Consider the following 14605-nt stretch of genomic DNA (forward strand, 5'->3'; position numbering starts at 1 on the left):
TAATAGAAAATGCATCTCTGTGTTCCAGGAGCTATAAATAACCTTAATCTGAACAACTTTTTAGGTAGGTACTTTCCACTTTTCACTGATGAAAACTATTTCAGAGGTGAAATGACTTACCAAGTTCACACCTCTGTCTAAAGTGATAGTGCAGAAGTTAACTCCAGCTTCTAACTCCACTAAGAGTGTTGTTGACATGAACTCTTTAATCCAAACTCTTTCCAATACTTAACAAGGTTTAAATATTGCTGTATTTCAGGCAGACTATGTAACATGTCTGAATGTGATCTTACTAATTTCTGAGCGGTTATTAGATCAATTCTTTAACAGAGAAAATAAAAGACAGACTCACATCATAGGCATGTGGCAGGAAACCTGGTGGTTTTCTCCTTTCTAAATCCAGCCCCCACTCCTCAAAATCACCCATTTCCCTGTTGCCTCAGTCTCTGCCACACACACTTCCATTTCACACACACACAGACCACCCCTTCCACAACCTCTGGCTCTTGTGGTTCCTACCAAGACAAAAGACAAGGAGTTTTTGACCGTATTCTCCATGCCCCTTTGGAAATAGCATAAGTGCAGTTTTGAAGGTGTCCATGCTTTAAAAACCTTTTCTCCTTACCAAGGGCTATTAATACCTGCCTCTTTGAAACACATGCTACAAGTTACCTCTTTCTGGCCACTGCCACAGCAACAATATTAAGAGCTAAAACTTTATATTTGCAATGTGCTGGTGCACTTTACATGTGTGATCTCATTTTATCCTCACATCACCTCTATGAGAAAGTATTATTTCATCTCTCAGGTGAGGAAAATGAAGCACAAAGAGACTAATAACTTACCTACTCCTGCCATTGTCTGGGGAGTGGGACTGACCTGTCCTCAGTCATTTTTATCCTATGTATAAATCCCTCATTTCTTCAAACAGATTTTTATGATCACCAAGCATTTTTATAGTAAGAATATTTAAAGATAAATTATACATCGGGGAATTGTACGAGAGGTTCACTTACACTTTTCAGATAATTTATCTATTAGTATAGCATAAAATATAAATAAACACTTGCGGGATGGAGAAAAACTTGTAAACACTTCAACTTCCTCATCCCCTTTCTTCCCTCCTGGAATTTTGGTTAATCCAGGAAAGTTTTAAAGACCCTTTTTAAAGTACACAAATAAAGCTCAAAATGGTAATTCTTTTACATCTCAAATTAATTATTTTTTTATAAGTAACTATTTTCACTAAAGTTTCCTTTCTCTTAGTAAGTTAAAAGAGTTTTTAAAAAATATTTAAATGGCCCTGCTATTCTCAATAGAAAAAATATTGCTGAATAAACCTCAAGGGAGGACTCTGGGTGGTGTAGCTCTGTTGGTTGGGCATCTTCTCACAAAGCTAAAGGTCACTGGTTCGATTCCTGGTCAGGGCACATTTCTGGGTTGCGGGTTCAGTCCCTAGTCAGGGCTTGTAGGACAGGCAACCTATGGATGTTTCTCTACTTCTCTCTTTCCCTCCCTTCCCCTCTCTCTAAAAATAAATAAATAAAGTCTTTTAAAAAATACCTCAAGGGAGGAAGAAAAAAGTTATTGGCAGACTATTACTCAAATTAAAGGCATGAGTTGTAAAGTGACAAGTTATAAGATACCACTGATTAGAAATGTAGCCTAAAATATCAGCTCTCTGTAGTAAGCTTGAATCACACAATGTTATCTGAAAATTATGCAACTTCATAGCCTTATCTATAGCAAGCACTCTAAACAGTAAATGCTGAAAATTATCTGCATATCTTGATTAAATATCCAATATGGTTGCCTAATTTTATGAAGCTGAGAAATAATATTACACCTCCTTATAGCCCTCACTTACTTTTAGGATGCTAATACTCAGTTCTCAACCACATTACAATGTGTTTTCACCCATTTCTTAATAATCTCAATACCCCATTACTAATTGTTGCTATATCATGATCATAATAATTAACAACTATAATTCAAACCTTTACTGAACACTTGACACTGTGCTAGGTACCTCACATGCATTATTTTCTTTAATTCTCAGAACAACATGAAATAAGTAGTATCACTATCTTTACTCTCATTTTACAGATAGAGAAACCTCTATCTGTAAAATGAGAGGTTCTGAGATTAAGAATCTCTCCTAAATTTGCATTGCCTGAAAGAGTCCAGACAGTCTAAACTCACAGTTTGGACACCCAACTATTGGCTCCTCAAAATGTTAAACCAACTATACTTGTGAGGGACGTGGTATAGGGGACAAAGTCCTCCATCCTTATATTGCTACCACTTAGCAAAAGAAAACTATTAATCTGTTAAAACACTTTGGGGACACTAGATATAGGCACTGCATAAAATGTACATAAGAGACTCTAATTTTTAATGTACTCAAAATACATTATACATTTTTAAAACAAAAGCAATAAAGGTGGTTCTCGTTGAAGAAAGGGCAAATCCTCTGTGTCTGAGGATGGAATGCCAAGTATAATCTTGCAAGTCTAGGCCCTTGCTAAAGGTAGAATATCAAAGCTAAATATAGAAATATTACACTATTTTGCCACCTCAAACTTACTTTGAAGATTGATCCTCTTGATTTTAAACCTCCCTCTTTCCCTATATTGTATTCTTAAAAATACAAACAGCTTTATACAGATATAATTCACATGCCAAATAATTTACCCATCTAAAGGGTACTATTAAAAGGCTCTTAGTATATTCACAGAGTTGTACAATTATCACCATTATCTGATTTTAAAACATTTTTACCACTACCACTACTTCCTGTGCCCCTGCAGCCAAGGAAACCCATACCCATTAAGAGTCACTCCTTATTCTCTCCGACCCCAGTCTTAGACATCCCATAATCTACTTTCCATCTCATAGATTTGTCTATTTGGACATTTCATATAAATGGAATCTTAAAATATGTGATCTTTTGTTACTGACTTCTTTTATTCAGCATGATTACTAGGTTCATCCATGTTGTAGCATGTATTAGTACCTCATTCCTTTTTATGACTGCATAAGTTTTCATTGTATATATAGAGAGAGACTATATTTTATTCATTCATTCATCAGTTAGTAGATATTTGGGTTATTTCTGCTTTTTGACTGTTACAAATTTTTGTTGTATGGATTCTGTGGACATATGTTTTCATTTCTCTTGTACATATATCTAGGAAGAGAATTGCTGGTTCATATGGTAACTTTAGGTTTAACATTTTGAGGAGCCAAACTGTTTTCCAAAGAAACTGCATTGTTTTACAATCCCACCAACAATTATAAAGGTTCTAATTTCTCTACATTCTCCCTAATGCTTATCATTATCTTTTTTTTTTTTAACATAGTCATTCTAGTGGATGAGCAGTGGTATCACATTATAGTTTTGATTTGTATTTCCCTAATGGTTAAGGATTTTGAGTATCTTTTCATTTGTTATTGGCCATTTTTATATGTTCTTTGTAGAATGTCTGTTTAGATCCTTTGCTATTCTCTAACTGGTATATTTATCTTTTTATTGTTGAGTTGTAAGAATTCTTTATATATTTTATATTCAAGCACCTTACCAGTTTCATCCTTTGCAAATATTTTACCCCATTCTGTGGGCTGACTTCTCACTTTCTGGGTGGTATCCTTTGCAGCCTAAAACTTTAAATTTGATGTAGTCTTTTGTGATGAAGTCCAGTTTGTCTATTTTTCATGTCACTTGTGCTTTTGTTATCATATCTAACAAGGGTTTGCCTAACCCAGGGTCACAAAGATTTATTTTGTTGTTTCCTCAAAAGGTTTTATAGATTTTTAAATAGTTTTAACTCTTACATTAGACCTATAATCCATTTAAAATTAATTTTATGTTCATTTTATTTCCCTCTCTTTTAACTTAAATTAATTTTGAATTCAGATCAAAAAGAAAAACTTGAGAAGAAAAAAAGGTACTGCTATTATTCAAGGTATTCTTGTTTTTAACATATTTTATCTTGAACATTATCATATGGAGGGGACCTCCCAAAAAATGGAATTATCGTCTGGAGGGCAGGTCCCTCATAGTATAGGCTTGCCCCCCATGGTTGAGTGTTCTAGGAACCTATTTGTATCAGTGTACCAGCTGCTGGTGGTGTGAGAGGCTGTATTCGGCTTCAGTGAATTTTTTTTAAGACTTTCAATGTGTTTTTGTTCATTTCATAATGGGTGATTTACAAGAACACCAAGTATTTACAAGAACACCAAGTATATAAAACTGCATCAAGTATTCAGCAGTTTTTGACCAAAAATGGCATGACCCCCTGGCCCCACCCTCCCTATTCACCCAATCTCACCCCAGCAACTTTTTTTTGTTGTTTCCCCAGATAAATAAAGTCCTCAAAGGGAAATGTTTTGCCAATGTGGAAGAGGTGAAACCAAAAAACAGCAGAAGCACTAAAAGGCATCAAAATTGATGAGTTCAAAAACTGTTTTAAGCAGTGGAAAAAAGTCTCAATATGTGTATTATATCAAATGGAGAATACTTTGAAGGCAACTGAAGTTTAAATATGTAAGAATAAATACACAGTTTTTATAAATAAATTTCAGGGGGGTTTTTTTAGGTCCCTTCATAAATAGCAGTATGAATCCATCCAATGGAGTTCCAGCCAAGATGGAGGCATAGGTAGAAACCCTTCACTTCCTCGCACAACCAAAAGGACGATAACAACCAATCTAAAATCAATAAACAACCAAAAGCGCCAGAAAATCAAACTGTGTGAAACTCTGACAACCAAGGAACTAAAGAAAAAATCAACCAGAATGACCAGACCGATAAGGCGGCAGACCACGTGGGCCAAATCAGAAAACCCACAGCAAAGCAGAGGACCAGGAGGGCAGGGCTGGCTGAAGGCAAAACTGAGACTCAGAGCTGACTGTGGACTATGGCGGTTGCCGAGGTGGGAAAGTTGCCAAGGTGAGAGAAACTCCCAGTCTCACAGGAGAGTGTTGAAAAGTGTGCTAGAGACTAGCAGGGGACCTGCATTGTTCCTTCTCTGGCCCCTCCCCCCACAGGAAGCCTGCAGCACAGCAAAGAGGGTTGCCTTGCTCGGGTGAATACCTAAGGCCCCGCCCCCTTACATCTTATCAGGTGTGCCAAGACAAAGAAATATGGCCCAAATGAAAGAACAGAGCAAAACCTCAGAAAGACAACTAAGTGAGGAGGAGATAGCCAACCTATCTGATGGAGAATTTAAAGCCCTGGTAATCAAGATGCTCACAGAACTGATTGAGCTTGGTCGAAAAATGAAAAAAACAAAACAAATGAAAGATACCCAAAGTGAAATAAAGCAAAATATTCAGGGAACCAGCACTGACAGGAAGGAAACCAGGACTCAAAGCAATGATTTGGAACAAAAGGAAAAAATAAACATCCAACTGGAACAAAATGAAGGAACAAGAATTCAAAAAAGTAAAGAGTCTTACAAACCTATGGGACAACCTGAAACATTCTAATATTCGAATTATAGGGGTGCCAGAAGAAGAACAACAGCAAGAAATTGAAAACTTATTTGAACAAATAATGAAGGAAAACTTCCCCAATCTGGCAAGGGAAATAGACTTCCAGGACATCCAGGAAGCCCAGAGAGTCCCAAAGAAGTTGCACGCAAAGAGGAAGACACCAAGGCACATCATCATTAAGTTACCCAAGATTAAAGATAAAGAGATAATCCTAAAAGAAGCAAGAAGAAATGAGACAGTTACCTACAAAGGAGTGCCCATAAAGCTATCAGCTGATTTCTCAAAAGAAGTCTTGCTGGCAAGTAGGGTCTGGAAAGAAGTATTTGAAATCATGAAAGGCAAGAACCTACATCCAAGATTACTCTATCCAGCAAAGCTTTCATTTAGAATGGAAGGGCAGATAAAGTGCTTCCCAGGTATAGTCAAGTTAAAGGAGTTCATTATCACTACGCCATTATTATATGAAATGTTAAAGGGACTTAGATTTAAGAAAAAGAAGATCAAAAATATGAACAGTAAAATGACAACGAACTCACAACTATCAACAAATGAACCTAAAAGAAAAGAAAAACAATGAAAACAAAAGCTAAGGAAACAACCAGAACAGGAACAGAGTCAGAGAAGTGGACATCACACAGAGGGATCAGTGGGTAGGGGAAAGGGAGGAATGGGGAAAAGGTACAGGGAAGAAGAAGCATAATTAGTAGGCATAAAATAGATAGGGAGGGATAAAAAATTGTATAGGAAACAAAGGATTCAAAGGACTTATATGTACAACCCATGGACATGAACTAAGGGGGTGTGGAATGCTGGAGGGTTGTAGGGGCAGGGCGGAGGGGGGATAAAGAGGGAAAAATTGGGAAAAATATAATAGCATAATCAATAAAAAATACTTAAAAAATAAATCCAATGAAATTCCAAATGCATGTGTATGAACACCTTTGAAAATAGGAAATATATTTCATTCTTAATACTATTTATTTATTTTGATAACAACATTAAATTCAACAACTATCTATTGAAAATCCACCTGTGTGTCAAGTAGTGTTGTGAGTCCTGAGGATTCTGTGGTGAAAAAAACATACTGGTAGAAAGAAGCAAAGAGTGAACAAGTAAATAAATACATCACCAAGATCATTTTCAGAGAGTGGTAAGTACTGTGAGAATGTAATGTGAGGGAGGGATGTTTTTGGATTGTATGGTCAGAAATCATTCTGAGCTGAAGTCTCAATGATGAGAAGGAAGCAACCTTGTGAGGATTTGAACAAAAAGCAGAAGAAACAGCAAGCAAGAAACCATGAAGTAAGATGGAGCTTATAGATTCCAAGAAAATAAACAAAAGCAAAAACAAAAATTTCTGAGTGTAGCCAAATGAACATGAGGTTAAGGTGGCAAATTGGAAGGCAGATCCTACTAGTGAATACAAGGTAATTAAATCTCTGTGTGTTTTCAAGTTGCTTTCAGTTTCCTTTTTCAAGAATTCCTCAACTACCACATTTGCATGTGGATAAACAAAGAAGAACAACTGGGGAGCGGGACAGACCACGCAACCCAACCCGGAGTTCCAGCACTGGCTAATGCTTTAGAACCTCTCTAAAACCGCTTTTAGAGAGCAGTTTTAGAACTGCTTTAAGAATCTGTGGGAGTTGCAGTGGGAGAAACTCTCCATCTCACAGGAGAGTGCATTGGAGGGGCCCACAGGGTCCTAGAACATATATAAATCCACCTACCTGGGAATCAGCACCAGAAAGGCACAATTCCCTTGTGGACAGTGGGGAAAGTGATTGAAAATGGGGTGAGAGTTGAGCAAGCAGCATTGTTCCCTGTCCATCCCCTCCCCGACATACAGTGCCACAGTTGTGAAGCAGGTTGCCCTGACCTGTTGAATACCTAAGGCTCTGCCCCTTACAATGTAACAGGTATGCCGAGACAAGGAAATATGACCCAAATAACAAATCAAAACTCCAGAAAAAGAACTAAGCAATGAGGAGATAGCCAACCTATCAGATGTAGAGTTCAAAACACTGGTAATCAGGATGCTCACAGAAATAATTGTATACAGATGCAAAATAAAGGAAGAAGTGAAGGCCATACAAAGTGAAATGAAGAGAAATGTACAAGGAACCAGTATATACAGTAAAGGGATGGAAACTAGGACTCAAATCATCAATTTGGAACAGAAGGAAGAAATAAACATTCAATCAGAACAGAAAGAAGAAACAAGAACTTAAAACAAACAAAAAAATGAGTAGAGGCTTAGGAATCTCTGGGAAAACTTTAAATGTTCCAATATCTGAATTATAGGGGTGCCTGAAGGAGAAGAAGAAGAGCAAGAAATCAAAAACTTATTTGAAAAAGTAATGAAGGAAAACTTCCCCAGTCTATATGCAAGTCCAGGAAGCTCAGAGAGTCCCAAAGAAGTTGGTCGTAAGGAGAAACACACCAAGACATATTATAATTAAATTACCCAAGATTAAGGATAAGGAGAGATGCTTAAAAGCAACAAGAGAAAAGGAGACAGTTATCTACAAAAGAGCTCCCATAAGACTCTCAGCTGATTTCTCTAGAAACCTTGCAGGCAAAAAGGGGCTGGCAAGAAGTATTCAAAGTGATGAAAAGCAAGGACCTATGACCAAGATTACTCTATCCAGCAAAGCTATCATTTAGAATGGAAGAGCAGATAAAGTGTTTCCCAGATAAGGTAAAGTTAAATGAGTTCATCATCACCAAGCCCTTATTATGTGAAATGTGAAAGGGACTTATCTAAGAAAAAAAAGATCAAAACTATGAACAGTAAAATGACAACAAAGTCACAACTATCAACAACTGAACCTAAAAAACAAAAACAAAACAAACTAAGCAAACTAGAACAAGAACAGAATCCCAGAAATGGAGATCACATGGAGGGTTATCAGCAGGTAGAGGGAGAATGGGGGGGAAAGTACAAGGAATAAGAAGCATAATTGGTAGGTACAAAATAGGGGGAGGTGAACAATAGTATAGGAAATACAGAGGCCAAAGAACTTATATGTACAACCCATGGACATGAACTAAGGGTGGGGGCAATGCTAGTGGGAGGAAGGAGGGTGTAGAGTGGAGGGCACTAAAGGGGAGAAAAAAAATGGTACAACTGTAATAGCATAATCAATAATATATACTATAAAAATTTCCTCAACTAACATAGTAATAAGGTTTAAAATTTAAACCAGGAAAATACTCTGTGATCAAAATTTTGATTTGTTATTCTAAAAGAGACCAGCCCAACACATTCTTGAAGTTCTAACCTGACAGTGTAGGCATTAAGAGGGCAAAGACATTCCTTCCTGATCAATGGGAGCTCAAACATTGCTCTTTTTCAGTATCTCAGAGAAAAGTTCCCTCTCTGTACTGCAACTCTTCTTGGCTTCTGTGAAGTGGATTAGAGGCAACAATACCCAGTAAAGATTGTGGGCAGAACTTTCTTCATGGTGATACCATATTATCTACCAGTAGCTACAGGAGAGCTGAGACAGACATGTCCATGTAGTATTCCTAAAATTGAAAAATTAGAAGAGACAGTTACAAGCACAATGCTTAGACATAATAGCACTGAATGAATGATAACCCTTATCTCAATAGCCTGAACTGATCTTCAGAAATACTACTTTTGATTGCTGGCTGGAATCTCTTAGGGCTTCTGCTGCTCCCAGAGGAAACAAATGGGAATGGTGAAGAAAATGGAGCTTTCATGGCTGGAGATTATGTGTAGAAACCTTGTAGCACTGTGTGTGTGTGTGTGTGTGTGACCACTCAGAGATCTCAGGTCAGGGAGAGAGATAAGGGAATGAAGGCTACAAGGGCTGGCTGCCAACCGGGGAGTTTTTTCCTCTCGTGCCAACTTTGTAGAGATTGGACATTCCTTTTAAATTTTAATCTGGGGTCTGATTTCCTTCACATTGCACACAAAAGTTTGCATATTACCAGGGTAGAAGCTACTTCTCTCAGAACTTCTGAAATACTAAAGAGCAAATCTAAAAAAACAGAAGATAGATTACTGGCTGCCTTGGGCTTTGGAGGGGTGGTGGGGAAGAATGGGTAGTGACTTCTAATGGGTATGGAGTTTCTTTTAGGGGTGAGTATATTTGTTCTAAAATTAGATTGTGGTAGTACAACTCTGTATATACTAAAAAACATTAAATTGTAAACATTAAATGGGTAAATTGATGATACATGAGTTATATCTTAATAAACTTTTATTTTAAAAATAAAAGCATCTATGACAGTCAAAAGACTAAGAACCATTGCTGTCTGTCATGAACCTTTCATCATGTCCTATTTTCTAATCCCAGGATACTCACAACTATCATGTACTGAGTGCTTACATGTAGTAATACCGTTAAAGGCACTGTACTAGGTGCTTTCCATGTATTATTACATTATTATATAGCAAACTTTGAGGCAGGGTTACTATCCACAGTAAACATGAAACCAACAAGTGGTAGAGACTGGATTTGAATTCAATTCCACTCAGCTCCAAAAACACATTCTTCCCATTTATGCCACCAGTACTTCTCAAACTTTTCCAACTAAGTGCCCATAATAGCTATAAGGATACCACTTCTCAGGGCAATGTACAGTATTACTGCTCCTCCATTCTCCTCTAATCAGTCACTACATTCTAACAATTCTTCCTTCTGTTTCCCAAACATCTCTTGTTCTGGACTCCCATGGCTAGTGCTCCAATGCAGGCCTTCATTTCTTTCTAGGAGTATCACTGTACCAATTGGCCCTGACTTAAAATCTCATCAGGTCTGGATTGTCTAATGATATCACTCACAGGTATGACAGTTTTTCATGGCTCTCCATTACATGATCTGGTGCCATCTTCTTTCTAGCCTCCTTCTTCCTGTCTCCTATGCCTTGTTCCCTAACCCTCAAGCCGTGTAGGACTACTCACTGTACCCCATGCACAGGCACATGATCCACGTCCTTCATACACCTCATACATCACATCTTGTTCTAGTAATTCATGTTGCAAATTCCTTCTCAACCACCAGGTCTTACCTTGAACAAGATGTAAGACACTTCCTGTAAGAAGCCCCCTCAAACTCTCAAACATCATGCCCTCTGTTTCCCTATGTATCTAATATTACCTACTCCATTTGCAATATTTAACACACTGAATTGTCTGTTCATTTACCTCTTTTAGTAGTTTGTAAATATTTGCAGTGAGGGTGTTTTGTTTAGCTGTTATGCCACCAGTGCCTTGTGCTTAGCACATAAATGGATCTATTGAGGAAAAGTACCTCATATTTCCCACTAGATTACAAGTCCTCTTATTTCCAGTGCCTAGCATACTTCTATTTTCTAAATATCTGTTTAATGATCCTCCATGCTTATTGAGCATTGACTGTGTGCCAGACACAGTTCTAAGTATTTAATACTCATTTAAAACTCAAAAACTGTGTGGGGTCAGTGTTATCCTCAACCCATTTTACATAAGGGAACTGAGCCACTGAAAGTTTTAGTAACAAGCTGTGTGACCTTGAGCACGTAAATGCAAAGCTACAATTCAAAGCCTGGTCCCAGTGTCTGCACTCTGACACTATGCTATATTGCCTGTGTGTCTGTCAAATGAGGGAATGAATAAATAGAATCCCTTCCAACCTCTTCAGGAGTTAAAGTCCAGGACCTCTAAGATTGTTGAAGGAGCAGGGTAGAAAGTGCATTGGGGACTGGAACACACTTAATTTCTCATGGGCATAGGTTATAGATTTCATTGGGATTAGTTGAAATACATACTGTGAGAACTTCAGGCATATTGCAGGCAGTATAAGCAATTGTGATTTAGGGGGGTAGCAGAGCCTGGTCTTGATCTCTGGCTGTGTGAAATTAACTCAGTTGGGCTGATATGAAATAAAGCCCTCCCTCCCCTGCCCCACCAAACCATCACCCCATTTAATAGCCACGTGATCTGGGCTTATTTCTTAACCTCTCTAAGCCTGTTTCCTTATCTGTTAAATAGGGGTATAATTGTTAGGGGTCTTTTAGGATTATAAGGATTCAATGAGTTCATACATGTAAGACACTTAATAGAGAGCACAGCATTTAGTTAAGTGCTCCAAAATGAATGAATGAATGAATGAATATACTTGTTTCCCTTGGGGAGGGTCACTAAAGCCAAGTAATTATTGCAGTGGTTTGCAAAGAGCTACCAGCACCTTTTCTAAATGAGTAGAAGAGGGAAGTGAAAGGATCCAAACTTAAGCCAATTCTGCCACTTTTCATCAAGTTTAGGAATTAAATGTTAGGAAAGAAAAGGCCATTGTAAATGTTAGCTAAAGGGAAATGTTGGGAACACAATACAAATAAATAATCACCTTAGTGATTCCCCATGGCTCACTAAGTGCCTGACCATATTTTTATACTTAGAGAACACATCTCTTTTGATAAATTTAAGCAGTTTTTAACGTTAGACAGAAACTTTCTAGCTCAAGGGGATTTTAAATTCTGTTAATAATTTTAAGAGCCCTGCTTCCTTCTTTCCCTCAATCATCTTTTCCCCTTCCCACTCTAACTACGGTATTTCCCCTACAACAGCTTTTTGAAATGCATTGCCACTAGTAAAATCCCTGAGGTTTTTTTTGTTTATGCTGAGAGGAAATGGTGAAGAATGAAAGTAAAAAAAAAAAAGAAAAACATAAACAGAGAAATACTCAGTCCCTTTGGCTGCCTGCCAGCAAAAATGCCAAATGGCATAGGCCTTGCTGAAAGCTACCCAGCCACAGGCATGAGGGATTGGCCAACCACAAGATAATAATCCTTCAAAGGAATTTATATCAGCCGCCTAAAAATTGGATGATTTAAGAAACTTTTCCCCAAGAAGATTTTGCAATGCAACTTAGTAAAATATTAGGTCTTAAGCTCCCAAATCAGTCACTAAACAAGAGCCTGGGATCTCAGGTCATATGCAAAGGATTCAGATATATGAGTGCTTTGATCTGTCTGGGAGGCTATATAGCAGAATTGTGAGGCAGACTGGGCCAGAGAGACCTCAGTTTGGATCCTGGCCCACTACTTGCCACCGTAGTGATTTTGTACAAATTGCTTATTCTTGCCAAATTACTATTTCTTCATCTTTAATATTGGGAATAAAACAATACCCACCTCACAGGGTTGTAGTAAGGATTAAATTTAAAGTTTCTAACACATTTAAGTACCCTGCTCAGTAAATGTTAATTATCACCACTACTAGTTTTGTCAACCCTCAACATTGACAGGTGGGAACCAATACTTCATACTACACCTTCTAGTACAGAGGCATCAGGGCCATGCCATTCTTAGGTTGTTTTTGTTATATCTACACCAGTAAGGCACCCCAGAGCATCTGGGTGGGCCTAAGAACTCAACCTTGAGTGTCCAGGGCAAAGGAAATCTAAATAACAGTAAATAACAGTACCTATCTGAATACTTAATACATTGTCCTACTTAATTATCAAAATAGTCCCTACAGGATTATCATTAGCCCCACCTTCTAAATAAAGAGAAACTTGTTTTCAGAGGTTTACCTAACTAATAAGAGTGGAATTGGTATTTATTCCAGGATTATCAAACACCAAACCTTCTCTTTCATCTCTACTATAAGGTCTTGGATCTGAAGACTTCCAGATTTTGCAGTGTAATCTGGAAAAGCTCAATATTTTTATGCAACATGAACTGTGCAAAAGCACAAAAGGTAGATCCTCCCAGTGACCCCTTACTCCACCTTAAGATCAGAATCCCCCTTAAGCACACTTCTCATAGACACATGCTTGGTTTGAAGAGATTCTGAGCAAGACCCATTTTAATCATGTTAGAAAGACACCCAAAAAGTGGTAACACTCAGAAGCAGTTTTGTCTATCCACACTTGGTAACGAATGCCTACCAACAGGGCAGAGCTTGCAGGGAAGCGTGAGAGTGGCAGAGCACCCAAGCAAAGCAATGATGTGCCCCAAATAGCTCTGTGGCAGAATGTATTTCCCAGAGATGAACACAACAATATCTCATCCCACACACTCTTCTGCAATGTGATCTTGCAACTCCCCATCAAGAGGTGGAGTCCATTGTACTTACCCTTCAGTCTGGACTGGTCTTAATGACTAGCTTGATCAATTGAATGTGTTGCAAGTGACAAGATATTCTGGGTGTTCCAAGGTGGGGTCATAAGAAACATTTCAGCTTCTGCTTGTGATTGTTGGACCACTCACTCTTGAAATTCTCTGAGAAACCCAGGACACACAGAGAAGTCATGTGTGTGGACTCCAGGTAACATCTTCAGTGGATCTCCCAGTCCATAGCCAGGATCAGCTGTCAGCTTTGTAAGTGAGGCATCTTGGACATCCAGCCTAGTTAGAGTCTTCAGTTGAGTGCAGCTTCAGCCAAGAGTAGCTCCACAATTTGTAGGACCCAGTACAAAATGAGTATTTTGAGCTCCTAGTTCAAAAAGTATTGAGATTAAAGGTAGCAACAGCAGGTATTGAACCAAGTGTGAGAGCCTTCTAAACATGGGGTCCTGCATGACCACACAGGGCGCATGCCAGGAAGCCTGCCCCGGCCATAGTAGACTCACTGCAACCAGTTGAGAGACTGCCAAGTGAGAACCTCCCAGCTTAGCCTAATCAACTCATAGAACTATGAGACACAATGATATATTATTATTTTAATTCAGTTAGCTTTGGGGTGGTTATTATAGCAATAGAAAGTCAGAACAATTTCGCAAAACAGCTGCAGGTAACCCTAACCAGAAAAGTGCAAAAGGTGGCAAGTCTACTAAAGGACCCTCTGCTCAAATACACACAGGAGCTTCATTTTATGCAATAAAACATATAAATCCCAGATCCAGGATTAAGGCTTCCCTGGGGTCAGAGAGATTTTTCTCATTTGGGCAAACCCTGGGAGAAGAAGGCAATCAGTATAGCTGCCTCAGTAATAGCTAAGAAAAGAGGCACTACCATTTAAAAAAAAGTCATACAAAGTATGCATAAAGTTGTACTTCGCAATTAGATTTGTTGGAGTGATGGAAAGAAGATAAAAATGAGGGAGCTGAACCACTTTGGTTATCTCTCCGAGGTGTCAGGGAGAATGAGAAAG

This window comes from Desmodus rotundus, chromosome 3 (assembly GCF_022682495.2).
Source record: "Desmodus rotundus isolate HL8 chromosome 3, HLdesRot8A.1, whole genome shotgun sequence".
Lineage (NCBI taxonomy): Eukaryota > Metazoa > Chordata > Mammalia > Chiroptera > Phyllostomidae > Desmodus > Desmodus rotundus.